Source organism: Mustela nigripes, chromosome 7 (genome assembly GCF_022355385.1).
Source record: "Mustela nigripes isolate SB6536 chromosome 7, MUSNIG.SB6536, whole genome shotgun sequence".
NCBI classification, from domain to species: Eukaryota; Metazoa; Chordata; class Mammalia; order Carnivora; family Mustelidae; genus Mustela; species Mustela nigripes.
This window is the reverse complement of record NC_081563.1, coordinates 139,298,664-139,313,819: the sequence shown is the minus strand read 5'-3', so window position 1 is coordinate 139,313,819 and position 15,156 is coordinate 139,298,664. Positions and strand designations below refer to the sequence as shown.

Sequence of the window (15,156 nt, the reverse complement as noted above, 5' to 3'; positions counted from 1 at the left end):
TGGAGCAGCCGTTGGTTTTGATGCCACTAAGAGGCAAGCACCGTCCCCCTGCCTGAGCGGTCACCGAGAGGACCTCCATCCAGCCCCCGGAAGGAGGGATGCTGGGTGGCCAGTGGGGCCATGGTGTGGACATGGTTGGGTCCTGGGCTGTACACGGGTGTTTCCTCCTGCGTCCTCACCTGGTGAAGAGGCAGGGGAGCCACTCTCTGGAGTGGCCTTGATTGGGGCACTAACCATCCGTGGGGCCCCACGCTCACAGCCTAGTCACCTCCCAAGGCCCCACCTCCGGACAGCGTCACACGGGGGTTAGGCTCTAGCACAGCAGTCGGGGGGCGCACGTTCTGTCCCGGAACCGTCTGTCCAGCACCAGCAGCCCCTCGGGCGCTCCGGGGAAGCCCGGACCCCCACTTGTTCCCCCACCCCTTCCCGCACCCGCCGGGGCTGGCGTCGTCAGACTGGGTCTTAACAAACCTCCGGGCCCCCCGGACTCCGCGGGGGCCGCCCCAGCCCTACTTGTCCTGCAGCGCCACGAGCCACGTTAGGCGAAGAGTGTTCTATCGAGGAAGGAGCTTTCGCTCTCATGTCCCAGCACAATTCTTGTTGGAAGTTGCCAGACGGAAAATGCATTTTTACTGCACATTGGCTGCCCGGTTCAGTGCCACGGCCTGCGGCGACCGCGGCTTAGACACAAAGCACGTCTTCGTAACCGGGAGCAAGAAGGCTGTGCGCCGTCAGCCCTTCCGTTTCTTAAAGAAAGACCATCTCCCCACGGAGGCACTGGTCTTGGCCGTGACTCATTACGCGGCACCAAACCCAGGTCCGTGAAAGACCACACCGCCGAACCGGACCCACCGAAGTGTAAGACGTCTGCTCGGCCCGACGGAGCGAACAGACAAGTCTCAGATGGGAGAGGGTCCCGGCCTGGTCGAGCACTGTCGTCCAAAGCGCAGGAAGAGCTCTCGCTCAGCGGTAGACGTCCCACCCCAGTGGTCAACCGGTACCAGGTGCGCGCGGTGGGGGGGGGGGGGGGGGGGCCCAACAAGGACCTCCTGGGGATGCGTTGTAATGCCCACTCCAGCCACCAGGGGCGCTCCAGAGGCCCTCAGCCTGGCGGCCCCCGGACAGAACCAGAGGGCCACCTTGGTCCTGGAGGGTGGCAGGTCCTGCAGTGGGCACCTGACGCGCCCATGCAGCTCTGGGATCAGGCTGCCGGCCTCAAGGGAGTGCCCCGGCACTCGTTCCCAGCCAGGGCTGCGCATCCGACCCCGGGGGTCGGCCCTCCTGCCCCTCCTCCGGTCTCCCTGCTTCCCCAGGGGTGGAGTGGGTGAGTGGGTGGGGTGCGGGACGGCCTGGTGTTCCTGGAGGACTGCGCGCAGCTGCCGGGGTCCCAGCTGGAAGGGACAGACGTCCGCTCCTTGGGCCTGCAGGTCCCAGATCGCCATGTCCTGCTCCTAGCTTGTCCTCTAGCCCCAACAGCTGGGTCAACAAACAGCCGCCCCGGGGCTCTCATGCGCCCTGCTACAGGAAGCCCCACAGGACACTCACGTCTCACAGCTCTGAGAAGACCTCCCTCGGGGGCCCAGGGAAGGGGGGAGGGCCGCTTGGGACACCTACAGGGCCCCTTTTATTTGGCAAAGGCCTCTGTTCTGTTCCCGCTCTGCTAGGCCGTGGGGGATGGCCATGGGAAGCTGGGGCAGACAGGGGCCATGGAAGCCTGAGGGGGGCTGGCCCCGCACCAGGGGCCACAGGACAGGCACGGCTGCCCATGGAGGTGGCTGGGGCGCATAGGAAGGTGCCCAGGCCTGAGTGTTAGTCCAAAGGCTGGTGAGAAGGACTCCCTTGGCTCTTGGGAAGGGGATGGGGGAGAGGAGCAGATCGGGGGGGGGCAGGGAGCCCATAGTAGGGGAGAGGCGGGGGGCTGGCTCGTAAGAGTCAGGGGGGCGCCCGGGCGTTCCTGTGGCTCGCAGGCTCTGATGGTGCTCTGAGGGCTCTGGCCCATGCAGACCACTCAGCAAGGCGGGAGAAAGGGGCCTGTCCCACTCTCTCCTTCTGGAACCCCTACCCCATAGCCCCAGCGCACACAGTCACGCCCTCTCACCACCCAGTACCCCAGCCCCCGCATTGCCCCGCAGCTGCCAGGCCCAGCCGGGGCTCTCCGAGCTAACGGTGGGTGCAGGCAAGCAGAGAGGACTGGCTTCCTGACGCCCCGCACGAGCCCTGCTGTGGCCGCGCCCATCACCTGTCCCCTCCGTCCTTGTCTGCTCCACCCAGACTCCCACTTCACCCACGGCCCAGTCAGTCCCTCAGCAGACGGAGTTCCAGGTCTGACCCCGCTAGGCCTCGCAGGGCGGTCTGCTAGCTTCCAGTCCCACAGGCTCCCACACCAGAAGCCTGTGGCCCAAGCCAGTCGCAGACGCACCTGCTCCGGCCTGCAAGGGTCAGTGGCTCCGGGCTCCAGGCCCTCCATCCCGACAGGAGCTGCCGCCTGGGAATCCAGAGGCCAAGTCCCCGTGGGCAACACTCCCAGTCCGCAGGCCCGTCCACTCCCTGCTGCCCCCGCAGCCCGCTCACTCCCGCCGTCCACACCGGCCTGCACACCTGTGCTGGGGACACAGCCTCTCCACGTGCCGGTGTCCGAACCTGACCTCGCCCAGTGCCGGGCAGTTTCAGGGTGTTCACCAGCCCATGCTGGGAAGCTGCTGGCGACCTGGCCTGAGGGTCTACAGGGGGCCCAACTGCAGGCTGGGGCCCCTGGGAAACGTGTTTCCTTCTGCAGCAGTGAGATCTGCTCTCCACGTGGAGGCTGAAGGGCTTGTCCGTTTGTGGCAGTTTCCACCACCGTCAGCTCGTGCCTGCTAAGAAGCTGATGCCGTGCGCAACACTGACAGAGCCGCTCTGGCGCAAACGGCTGTGCCCGCAGCACGAGGAAGCCCGTCTTTGTGGGGTTTCCTGTCCACTAAGTCACTGCGAACTGTGCCTTCTCTCCTGGGGAGGCGCTGGGAGCCCCAGGGCCCCCCCCGGGGCGGCACATCAGCCGCTGGGTGGCACCTGCTTGTGTCCACTCACCTGGCGATGGGTTCTGAGCGTCTCAGCCCTGCCCGCCCCCCAGGGCTGCCTCTCGGGCCCGCGGAGAGAGCGTGCTCTTGATGGCCCCGTGGATTCTCTTTCTCCCTTCCAGCTCAGACTGAACCCCCTCCCCGACTGATGCAGTCTCTGGGAATCCCAGCTGGGAGCTGTGACCGGGAGGCGAGGAGGGGGGCCTCTGAGCCAACGCCCCCCCCGGGGACACTGTCCCAGGACAGCGGCCGACAGCGCAGGGTGAAGGTCAGCAGGCCGTCCGCGTCGCCCTTTCTGCAGGGGTTGACTGGGCACGGCTGAGCCTCTCGGAGGACAGGGCGCTGAGCCACTAGGTCATCCTAGGGCACGCTCTGCCTCTGAGGCTTGCCAGCTGGGCTCCCCGCGTCAGGGTGCCTGTCTGCGTCCGCCCTTCCCCAGGCAGGCAGGACCCCGGGCAGGGGTGGTGGCAGTGCCCACCCCTGTTCCTGGAGAGAGGCACCATGCCAGGCGGCCCACAGCCCCCTGGGCAGGTGAGCCGGACTGTCCAGACAGGAGGAGCCTGGGGACAGCGGGGCTGCCGCAGAGGCTGGGAGGGGCTGGCTCTGGCGGCAGCCGTGTCACTAACGCCTTCCTTGTCCTCATCAGCGGTTCGTTCTTTAAAACCAGTACGTACATGTGTTTTCTCAGTCCGGCAGTGCCAAAGGCTGTATGCGAGCCGTGAGCCTCCCGTTCACCAGCAGGGGCCCTTGGGCCCCCTGCCCTGCACCCCGCCGTGCCCAGGCCCCCCCGGAGCCTGTGGGGTGTGTGTCCCTCTGCCCACACCACAGGGACAGCTCCCGTCTGCGCCTGCAGCCAGCCCCGGCCCCGGGTTACTTCGAGGTCTGCTGCACGAGCGCAACGAGTCTCTGCGCAGGAGGTCGGAGCGCGTCTGCCTGCCTGGCCAAGGGGGCTGAGCCTCCAAATCCCTCCTGGCCCGACAGGGACCACGGCGAAGGGGCTACCGTGCCAGGTCAGTGCGGGCCACAGCCGCAGGCAGAAGCAGTTTGCCCGCAAGACCCAGTGTCCTGGGAAGGCTCAGAGAGGACAGTCCGGGGACCCGGCTGGGAGGGCTGAGGACCTGACTCCCTGCCCAGGGAGGTGGGGGTGCAGGGCCGTCGCCCCAGGGAGCCCCCACCCCCGGCTCCCCACTCCCTCCGCCCAGGGTCTCATTATTCTAAGCAAGGTGTCCTGGGAGGACCTCAGGGGAGCCCGTGCCCAGTGCCGCGGGGCTGACCCTCTGACGGGGACCCTTCACCTCAAGTCCCTCCCTGCCCCAGGCCTGCTGGAAGCTTGTGCCTTCTCCGCCACATCACCTGGGAGCTCCGACGGCCTGGGGGGAGCCGGGCCCCAACAACGAGCCTGGGTCTGGCTTGGCACCCCCTCCCGCAGCCCCGGGGGCCGGCGACCAGGTCACGGCCTCGGCCCGCTCCCTCCCCGGCTGCCAGGCGTGGTTTGGGAGTTATATTAAGGTGGGGGCTGGCGTCGGTAACGAGATAGGGCCGGCGGGAGGCGGTCGTGCGAGGAGCCGGATTTATCCTGGGCTGGTCAGCTGACGGTTCCCGTTCTGGCCCTCGGCGGCCGGCCGGCGCGTGAGTGCGCTGTCCACACCGGCAGCTGTGGGACTGACCAGGACAGTGGTTTTCCTGAACAAATGCACTTACCACACGCAGGTTAAAAATAGCCCCAAGCCTGAGCGCCGAGAAGCCACCGCCAGAGAGCAGGGCTCAGCCGCTCTGCCCGCTCAGGGAGAACCAGCGAGAACCAGGGAGAAGGTTCCCGCCCGCCGCGCGCCGTCACTCGCACCGCTCAGACCTGGGCCAGGAGCCACCCCAGGCCACGTCCCAGGCCGGGCTTGCAGCCACGCCCCCGCCGCCCCTGCACGGAAGGGGCACGAAAAGCACAGCGAAGTCCTCAAGGGAAGGATGACCGGAGCCCGGGAGGGGCAGGGGAGCGGCCGCCCTCTGCTGCGGGAGCTGTGGCCCTGCGCCCCGCCCTTCCATCCTCCTCAAGGTCACAACCAGTTCCGGGCCAGTGTGGCCTGCAACCCAGGTACCCGGGCCATCCAGCCGCCAGAATGTCCTCCGGTCCTCTTGCTGTGCGGCAGGGCCGGGCAGCCTGCCCGTGGGCAGTGGGAAAGGCCGGCTGTGTGGGGGGGCACACGTGTGTGCCCTGTGGGCAGGCCACGGCGGACGAGGGGGGAGCAGGGCACCAGCCCCAGCGGAGGAGTGGGGAGCGGGCACCAGCCCTGGCCACGGCTATTTAAAGTCCAGGAACGGACAGATGCAGGGATGCGGGGGAGGGGTTGGTTGGAGGCTCCCGGCCTGGGGCAGAAGGGGTCCCCCCACCTCCCACCCCCCACCTCCCACCGGTGTCTGAGCACGGTGGCGGGAAAGGGAGGACCTCCACACCTCCCTGTGAGAAGGCCCTGGCTGGGGTGTGACGCCAGGACAGCCCGTCCTCTCCCCGGCCAGGGCCTGCACAGGAAGCTGAGTCAGGCCTGCGCCAGCCTGGAGACCCGGAGGCCGTTTGCAGAGACCCCAACAAGGCCATGAAATCCAGGAAACAAACCTTTCGTGTCATCCCTAGGTAGCCGCCAGCTCTCCCACTCAACGGCGGCCATCACCCCGACGGCGGTCCGAGGTGGAGGCAGACCCTCCCAGGTCAGGTCGTGGCCCCAGCATCCTTGAGGGAAGACTCCAGGCAAGTTCACTTCTCTGAGCCTCAGTCTTCTCATCTTTGAGACGGGGGCAGCTGGCACCCCTCCCGCCTCAGGGAGCCAGGCAGCATCCAGCATGTCGCCTAAGGCCGGTACCCAATAGGCATGCGGTGAACGGGGGCCACTGCAGGGCCCCCGGAATGACAGGGCAGGCTGGCCAAGCCCCACTGACGTGTAAATGACTGCTAGTGTCCCCCAGTCTCCAGAACAAGCTGCTGGGGCAGGAGCCAACGTCTGGGAGGGGAGCTAGAGGAGGCAACTGTCCCCCACACCGTGGGCCGCACTCGTGCCCCCAGCCCCAGCTCCATCTGGCTTCCCAGACCCACTCTAGCCCCCAACACTGGGCTGGTTGGACTGGGCAGAGGAAGAAGCTGAGAGCCTCACCCCAGGAACCCCCACCCCAGGGTGAGGTGGTCAGGCTCCGTGTCTGGTGCTGGCGGAGTGCACAGCCGGCCTTTGGTCTGCTGCAGGCTCGCCAGCCCAGTCCCGGGACCACACAGGCTTATCTGTGGCTGGTCGCTCTGCAAGACAGGACAGTCTGTGCCGCTGGTCCCTGGCCATGTTTCTGGGCTGGCTGAATGCAGGGACCGCAGGCCTGCAGAGCCCATCCGGCTCCCGCAGGTGGGGCCTGGTGTCCACGCGGTCCAGTCTCCCAAAGGCTGGCCCCGGCTCCCTGGTCTCTCCCCAGAAGCTACCAACTACAGGCTCACTACCGGGTTCTTCGCTCAGGCCAGGCGGGCAGAGCAGGTGTCCCGGTAGCCCCCCCACACACACCATGTCCTCACTGCTTGTGGAGGGGCCCAGACAGCCCCAGGGAGGCCAGCTGGCCTGGTTGTGCGGAGGGGCAGACACTGCTACCCCCACACGCCCGCCAGGAGCCCTGAGAGCGTCACGGCTCCTGCCGCACTCGCCCCTCCCTTCCCACTGTCCACACGGCGCCCGGGAATGGGTGGGCTGGGGCTGGACCCTCCGGCCAGCCAGCGGGAGGATGAGGGGAGCGGAGGGCAGGGGACCTTGTGAAGCCACCTGGCCCCTCACCTCTGAGCTCTGAGGGACCTGGCATCCCCCTCGCGCACGGGGGGCTGAGCCCGTGGTCGCCATCCTCCTGGAGAGCAGGCAAGTCTGCCCCTGCCCCTCCTCAGACAGCAGTCCTGGGCCAGGTGTACAGACGTGTGTCACACACCTCCTACCCTGTGGTCTGGGGCAAGGGACAGACCACCAGGTGTGCTCACAAGAGCACCACTTTCGAGGGGAGATGGAATGTTCTGGTGTGGGGCTCTGCTGGGCTGAGCCGGGACGGGGAGTGGGCAGTAGCAGGAGCTGAGTGCCAAGATGCCCAGAGAGGAGGGACCAGGATCTAGTCCATGTGGGTCTAGAGACAAGTCACTTGTCCAGTGTCCTTGTCACCAACGACCTGGCCGTCCTGAGGTCATCCTGTGCTCATAGCCCCAGACCTTGGGAGAAGTGGACTGCGCCCCACAGGTGCTCTGGGGGGACTGGGGAAATGGTCCACGGTCGCCTCTGGGTGGGGCTCAGCGGGGGAAGGGGAGAGGGCAGGGATCCGGCCGTGACCACGGGGGGACCCTGCGAAGGCAGGAAATCTGCTCAGAGGTTTGCAGAGAAACGTGCGGCTGGTGGGAAGCCCCCGGACCCCGGCTCCCCCAGCCCCCACCACCTGCCCAAGGCCCTCAGATTAGTGCACAGCCCAGTGAGTCAGAGACGAGCCCGGGCGCCCTTCCAGAAAGAGAAAATGGAAACAGCAGCGGGGACAGAAATCCCAGGGGCCTCCTCGGAGCAGAAACTGAGGGATCTCCCGGCAGATCCGGTGGAGGCTGGGGGTGAGGGAGGAGGAGAGAGCCAGAGGCCCCCAAGGCACCAGCTGGGACACAAGGGCCCCCGGCCGGGCTGATTTACAGGTGCAGAGTCCCTGGGCTCAGAGGTCCAAGCTCCACGGGGCCAGGAGAGCCTACAGCTCGACCCACCCTGCAGCCGGCTCTGCTCTCGGCCCAGCCCCCACCTCCTTCCCAGGCCCCCTCACGGCCTCCCTGCAAGGCCAGGAGTAGGGAGGCCCCCCCAGCCCAGGACACACCTCGCTGTCCCCAGATATCGCTCAGGGGACGCGTGCGTGGTGACTTCCCCTGAGGCTTGCTGGCCGGCCGTGAGCAGAAGGACTCAGGCTGCCTCTGAGGTCAGCGCTAGAGAGAAGGATGGATGGGTGATGTCCAGAGGGGGCCACGGGAGACCACGGAAGGCCACGGAGACCTGGCACTCGCCACCTCAGCCTGGCAGACTGTTCATCCCCGGACGGATGTCCAGCTCGCAGCCAAGTAGGTGTCTGAGCACAGAGGACAGAGGCCCCCCTCCCCAGTTAGACAGCACCCTTGGCCTTCATTCCACATGGGGACGCACCCTGCTGCCCAGCTCATCTCCTGGCTTCTCCAGGGAGCGCCCATCCCTCCAGCTCGGTGCTCCCCACGCCGTCTCTCTCCTACCACCGGGGCTCCGCCAATCCTAAGAGATCAGATGGCCTTGAAGGGCATGCTGTCCCGGCCAGAGCCAACACAGCCACCTGCCCCGACCCCAGCCCCAGAGCGCACCCTCGACCTCACCCCCAGGGCAGGGCAGTGGGACGCATGGCCCGGGAGCCTTCTTTGGGCACGTTCACAGAAACACGTGCAGAGGCACAAACAGAGCTGACTACGAGCAGCAAAGGAGGGGCAACCGGGGCCCGCGCCCCACGGGCTCAGCGCCCCCATCTTCCCCAGGGCTCGGGGAAGACGCCAGAGTCGACAGGCGGAGGCACCGTCCCAGCCGCAGGATCCTAAGGAGAGCAGGATGCTGGGCGTCACGTGGGGTCCTGGCTGGGGTCCTGCGACAGACAGACAGGGCGTGAGGAAGGACCCAGGAGCCCGAACCAACTCCGGGCTCTTTCTGTAACCACATACCCGGCTGGTTCATTGGCCGCCACAAACGCCGGCAGGAAGCACCAGGGTAAGATGCTGACTCCCCTCTGCACTTGCTCTGCTTAATGGACACAGTGTTCTACAATTATTTTAATTAGTTGCCAATTTAAAAAATTAGGAGGTTGAGCCTGAGGACCTGGATTTCTGGCCTCTCCGGAAAGCTCGGGGGCCGGTCACGGATGCGGGTCAGCCGCCTCTCAGTGGCGCCGTTCCCAGGCTCTCCTTCCCGAGCCACACGGCCTCTCCCCCGCAGTTAGGCCCCTGGGCAGTCCCCTGGCTACGGTCTGCCCTAGAGAGGGCAGGCTGTCGACACAGCCAGGGTAAGAGCGGAGGGCCGGGGGCACCCCTCCACAGCACGCTTGGCACCAGCTCACGTCCCAGGGAACGCGGGACCTGCACATTCTAGAAGCCCTGTCCCGCGCCCTCAGAAGCAAGGATGTGCCCCACTGCCCTCTCATAAGTTTTCACGTAGACTGCATTTCTTTGACGAAAAACATGATGTAGGGGGAGAAACAGAAGATGTGCCGTGTAATTTCTCCTGATTTATTCCTCCTGTCCTGTGAGCAGTGGGATCCCGTCTCCTAGTCTCCATCCAGCCTGGGCCTCTGCCGGCGGCTCCTTGGACCGCGGATTCCAGGCAATTGTCTCCCCCACGCCCAGCTGGCCCACAGGTCTCCTCGGGGGCACAGAGCAGGGGCCAACAGGCCCCAGGGACCCCAGGGACAGGACTCAAGCGCAGGCTTGGCCCCCGTTACTCTGGTCCCAGCAGCAGCAGGCCTGTCCTCGGACGGGCAGGCGGAGGACGCTGGCCAGCGGACTTGACACCAAACCCCACGTGGCTCTAGGCAGCTGGGAGTCCACGTGCTTGGGCCACCCTGGGCCCCCGTAGATGCCATTCAGGGAGTCTCTGAGATAGTGTCCCCAGAAAGTCTCACCTGAGACCAAACCCACACAAAACTGGGCAAATTGGAGGAGGCACTGGGGGTCCTGCCCCACCAGACCAGCTCAGGGAGGGGAACAGGCAGGGCCTCACCATAGCCAGTGGCAACTCTTGCCCTGCATCCGCCCCTGGGATGCTTCCAGATCTCATCTCCATGCCTGCTTGGGGCGTGTGGAGGGACATGATGACCACTGGCCAGACTGTCCCCTGAAAACCCAGCTTCCACTGAGCATGGGCAGCCCAGCCCCTGCTTATAGGCAAATCTAATATCCCAAGGGCCTGTGGAAGGGCCAGTGGATGGGGACGCACATTGCAGAGGTAGCCCGTGGCTGGAGCTCCCCTGTGCTCAAAGAGTTTGCTGAGGACAGCAGTGGCGCCCTGTCCGCAGGGAGCCGTGGACACTGATGCGGGCTTGGCCTGGGAATCAGGGTGTCAGGGGGCCGTGTCTGGAGTTGCGGCCAACGTGCTCGGCAGCCTAGAAGCCCCTCAAGAAGTAGTGGGGGACACGCACTGGCCCAGCACTCTGAGGGAGTCCCACGCACCTTGGGGAGGCATGGGGGGCTCAGGCTGGGAGTCAGCCTGGGAGTCAGCCGTTACTGGACTGTGGCAGTGCAGGCTTCACTGTCCCTCTGCCCCCGGGGGTGGCCCAGCGCTGCCCTCTGAGTCACTCCGAGTAGGTCTGCGACACCCCACCCACGAGCGCGCTCCGGAGGCTGGAGAGCGTGAGTGCCCCCCACGCCCCAGGCACTGCCTCTGCCGACATGCCCGGGTGCCCAAGAGCATGAGCCGCAGCCGGCGACCTCACGCAGCCAGCAGGCGCTCAGCTAACACGCACCCACAGCGCGGCTGGCCAGAGCAGAGGGCCCACGGCATCCCTCCGAGACCACGTCTAGCACCAACACGCCCTGAGGAGGCCGAGGGTGGAGGGCGCAGCGGAGGGCAGAGCCCCAGCAGGCACCGAGGACCAGGGGACGGCAGCCACCGCCTGGAAGGGAAGACGGGAGCCCTGGGCCACACAGCTGCGGTCCGTCCAGCAGGCAGGCAGCGCTAGCTGAGCGTGCCGCTTCGAAGGAGGGAGGGATCAGGAGATTTGTTCCGGTGGGGCAGGTGGGGAGGCTTCAGGCAGGAGCAGAAATCGAACGGTGAAAAAGGGGACGCCATTCTTGATGGAGTCAACACCCGGGCTCTTATTTCTGACCTTTTACCACTAAGAAGACCAAGGGCCAGATCCAGGGCAGGGCAAGAAGGCCAAGGCACTTCCCCCGCGGAGGAATACCCAGATGAGGTTAGCGATGGCGGTGATGGCGGTGATGGCGGTGACGTCAGTGCTGGCGACAGTAACGGTGACGATGGTGGTGACGGTTATGACGGTGGTGGTGGTGGCGACGGCAGTGATGGTGATGGTGTGACGGTGGTGGTGCTGGTGATGATGTCAGTGTTGGTGACCGTAATGGTGACGGCGATGGTGGTGGTGATGGTGGTGGTGACGGCGGCGATGACCACGGTGGTGGCGGTGGTGGTGGCGGTGGTGGACGCAGCATGGCACAGCCACACTGTCCTGTGACTTCCATCTCTGGTGGATTCTAAGTTTTACTCAGTCATGTACTGAAGCTTCACAACCACACGTTTTGGGGGACACAAATGTGCCTCAATTTTACAGAAGTCAAATGAAGCAACTGTTTCAGGCCTCACACTCAGGAAGCAGGATCTGAAGTCAGGCCTGAAGACAGAGGGTGTCATGACCACACTGCTACTCAGTGGGGACTGACACATGTCTGACGAGGGAACCAGGACCCCCACTTCTGCCCAAAGTGTACCAGGGAGCCACACGCCCCCCTTTCTGCTCCCCAGGTGAGTAGCAGGAAGCCTAGTCTGCCAGGGGCCCACGCCCCCCTGACTTTGCCTGTCATACCGTCCCTAGACCTGACGGCTCCCTCGGGTGGATGCAGGGGACAGAGGTGGTATTGGGGTATGACCAGCCACACATCAGAAAGAGGCCTGGAGGGGACAGGGCAGACCCCTTCTCTCCAGCCTGCACAGCACTTGATACACAGGGACCTGGACTGGACCACTTTGGGGTCCCCCCAGCACAGAGCCATAAGACCAACCTGAAGGAAGAGCCCATCTTCAGCCCTAGGACAGAGAACACTTTTGGGCCATGGGTGGGCAGGAGACCAGTCCTCTTGAAGGATAGGAGTGAGCTGGCAACTGACTCAGAGGAGAGCAGGGGTCTCCTCCTCCTCGCACAAGGCCGGCAGTGAGCCTCGGGGGCAGGGGGTGGGGACAGGGAAGCATCCGTCCACCTTGTGACACAAACCTGGTGGGGAACGAGGAACCTCGTTCTCAGAAACTCAGGGAGTCGGAGGCTGCTCGCAGCCCCGCCCATGTTGGCACTGCCAGTCCCTGCCTGGCATCCAGGAGCCTCCTGTGGGGCTGCAAAGGTGGACACAGGCTGTTCCCCCAGGAGAGAGTGAGGTGGCCACAGCCCCTTCCTGCAGAGTTGCCCACCTCCCCTGAGAGGACTCTCAGCCCATCAGGCTGCCTGGTGACTCCTCCTCTGTGTCTCCTTTCCGACACCTTTGTTATCAGCGGTCAGAGGCCGAGGGCCCCCAGGGGCCTGCTGATGAGGCCATACCGCCCCCACGGCGCTCTGAGGTCACAGCCCTATCCAGACCTTGGGAGGTCCCTGACCTCTGACCTCTGAAGTGGAGGAGGAGAAGTAGGCGTGGGGGTGGGGCATTCCAGACGGAGGGGACAGCAGGTGCAAAGGCCTTCAACAGGAATGTGCTCCCCACCCTCCCCAGGACGGTGCGGGGCCTGCGGTTCTCCCGCGTCCGGTGAGGAGGGGCCCCCGGCAAGGCTACGGGGCCCTTCGGGCTGCCGGAAGCTGGGACGGGCAGCCAGGGCACCGCATCCGCCCGCGCCGGGCAGCCCGCAAAATCCCGCGCCACCGGGAGGCACGACTGCGGCTGGGGTCGGGGTCCGCGGGCGGCTCCAGGCCACGCCCCAGGCCACGCCCAGGCCACGCCCACCCAGACGCGGGCGGGGGATCCTGGTTCCCCGCAGCGGACCCGGAACCGCCGCGGGGCTCCCCGGTTTGCGCGGGAGTCGCGGCTCCCACCCACGGCCCTGCGCGCGCGCGTTCCCGCACGGAGGCTCGCGCGGGCGCGCGCACACCGACCCACGCGCGGGCGCGCGCACGCGCACACCTGCGCCTGGCGAAGCCTCGGGCGCCCCCTGGTGGCCACGTCCGGCAGCACTCGCCAGCCCACGAGGACGCTCCCACCACCCCGTGCGGCCTGGGAGCCGTGGTGGGTCTGGGTGATGGACTGGGGGGCCGGGGGCGCGCTGGGACTGGACTCTGAACTTGACCTGCCTCCCAGCTCCTGCCGCCCAGTCCCCGTTTGCAGGAATAAAGCCGTACTTTCCCCCAGAACACCCTTACATCATGTTACTATGGGACTACAGAATTACTCTATTTCCCAAAGAATGTGTCTGGGGGTTGGGGGTGCTTTCCACACCTCGCGTGCGGCCTCGATGCCGGAGGTGGCTGGCGTCCAGCGGGCAGGACCGTCCTCACTGGCTGTCCCCGTGTCCCTGAGGGTGTCCTCCACCTCTGAGGCCCAGACGGCCGAGCCGCCTGCACCTGCTTGCTGAACCGTTTCTCTAACGATGTCCACTCGGACGAGCGCACTTCTCACTGTCCACGCCGTGTGTTTCCTTTCCCCTCTGTCTGCCTTTGGCCAGGCTGCCGGCCTACAGCACACACCTGGGAGAGGCAGAGACGTCCGCCACCCCCCTCCCGAGGCAGCCGCCAACCCCTTCCACACCCTTAAATAAATCTATATTTTAAAGGAAATGTGTCAACACGGCTGCAAGACACAGACCAGCATCCCCTGCCACCAATACAGGGCGACCAAAAACGAAATCTGTGTAACCCGACGGTCAGGGACCCCTCCCCGAAGCTGGCTGTCTGGCCCGTGGCCCCAGGGCGGAGCCGTCGGGTGGCCTGGGGCCCAGCACCACCAAGGACACTGAGCCCCCTGTTCTGCTCCTGCCGCCCTCCCCCAGGGCAGACCTTGACGCTGAGAGACCCCAGCCTCCCTTCGACAGCAGTGTCCCTGCCTCGCTGGGTTATCTCGGTGACGGCAGGTCACAAAGCCGTCCTCCAGAAGGTCCTGAGGCAGCCGCCTTCCCTGCTCTGTGCCACCAGCACACAACATCAGGGGCCCCTGCCGGCCAAGCCCACCTGTCTGGGTCTCTGCAGGGGGCTGTGCTCGGGGCCACACGTGTGTGAGCAGCTCTGGGGGGCCGGGCTGGGCCTTGCCTCCCCCCATGGGCACAGACATTGCGGAGCTGCCCCCTGGCTCCCAGAATACTCCCAGGACAGTCCGGACGTGTCTTCCTGGGTGGGGGCACCGAGTCTCTCCACCTCCTCTCCCTTCCGTGTCTAGCCCGGGACCGGGGTGTCTAGCCCGGGACCCTGGAGTCTAGCCCGGGACCCTGGAGTCATGGCCGACGCGGAGAGCTGTCCTCTCTGCCCGTGTCTCCAAGGGACGGGGTCACTCTGGCCTGCGGGTGGGTCTCCCTGATTCTCGGGGCCCCGCAGTGGGAAGATGGGGCGGACGAGTCACGGCCGGGGTCAAGGTGGGTCTCACACCGAGCCGCATCCGTGCGCCAGAACTCGAGGGAGCAGATTCCTTCCCAGCCCCTTGACTCTGGCAGCAGGGACGTCGCTGCCCTGTGTCAGCATTCCCAGGAGGTCCCCGACCCCACTTTGAGAAGACACAGGACTGGGGGGGAACCCGCCCCAGCCGGCTCTGTCTGTCCAGGACCCCCTCCATCCCAGCAGCCCCAGTGGCCTTGCTGCTCCCCTCACCCAGGTCCGCACCCCTGCAGAGGCTGCCGCCAGAGCAGTGACCCAGGTGGCCGGCCTGGGCTGGGGGCAGCCTGCAGAGCCCTCCTGGACATCGGGAGAGGAGGGGGTCAGGAGGATGGAGGGGAGGGAAGGGAGGCAGGGGCCACGGAGACCGCCCCGTCCCAGGAGGCCGCAGAGTTGAGGTTGTCCCCCGTGGTGGGGCAGGGGACCCGCACGGCGGGGCTGCACGGTGCACTGCAGCGGCCGCTGAGGACAAGGACCGACGGTCAGAGCCGGCCCCTCCCCTGCTCTGTTCCTCCTCCCCAGGCCACGGCCGGGGCTGGGTCTGGCCAGGACCCTACTCCTGCCAGCCCAGTGCTCAGCCTACCCCAGCATTGCGACACCAGGTGTCGGCGGACAGATGCCACGGTCACCTGCCCCCAGAGGAGGGGTGGGAAAGTGTTCTGAGATGCCCCACCCCCGCCCGGCCCGGGCCTGGACCACACAGCAGGGGGTGCGTGGGGGACAGAGACCCCGGCCCGGAACTTTCTGCACAGATGGAAGGAAAAGTTCGACCTGGTCT

General features: G+C 66.1%; 1 long non-coding RNA gene across 2 annotated transcripts; it reads left to right on the top strand.

The window, feature by feature from the left end:
- The first annotated feature begins 7,498 nt into the window (after positions 1 to 7,498).
- LOC132022836 (uncharacterized) lies at positions 7,499 to 11,659 on the top strand. 2 transcript variants are annotated; one of them, XR_009405754.1, is made up of 4 exons: positions 7,499 to 8,139; positions 8,578 to 8,803; positions 10,928 to 11,000; positions 11,401 to 11,659. It is a non-coding gene; the product is annotated as an uncharacterized LOC132022836 (long non-coding RNA). The 2 variants fall into 2 exon arrangements; XR_009405753.1 differs by having other exon boundaries at positions 10,928 to 11,659.
- The last annotated feature ends 3,497 nt before the right edge of the window (positions 11,660 to 15,156 follow it).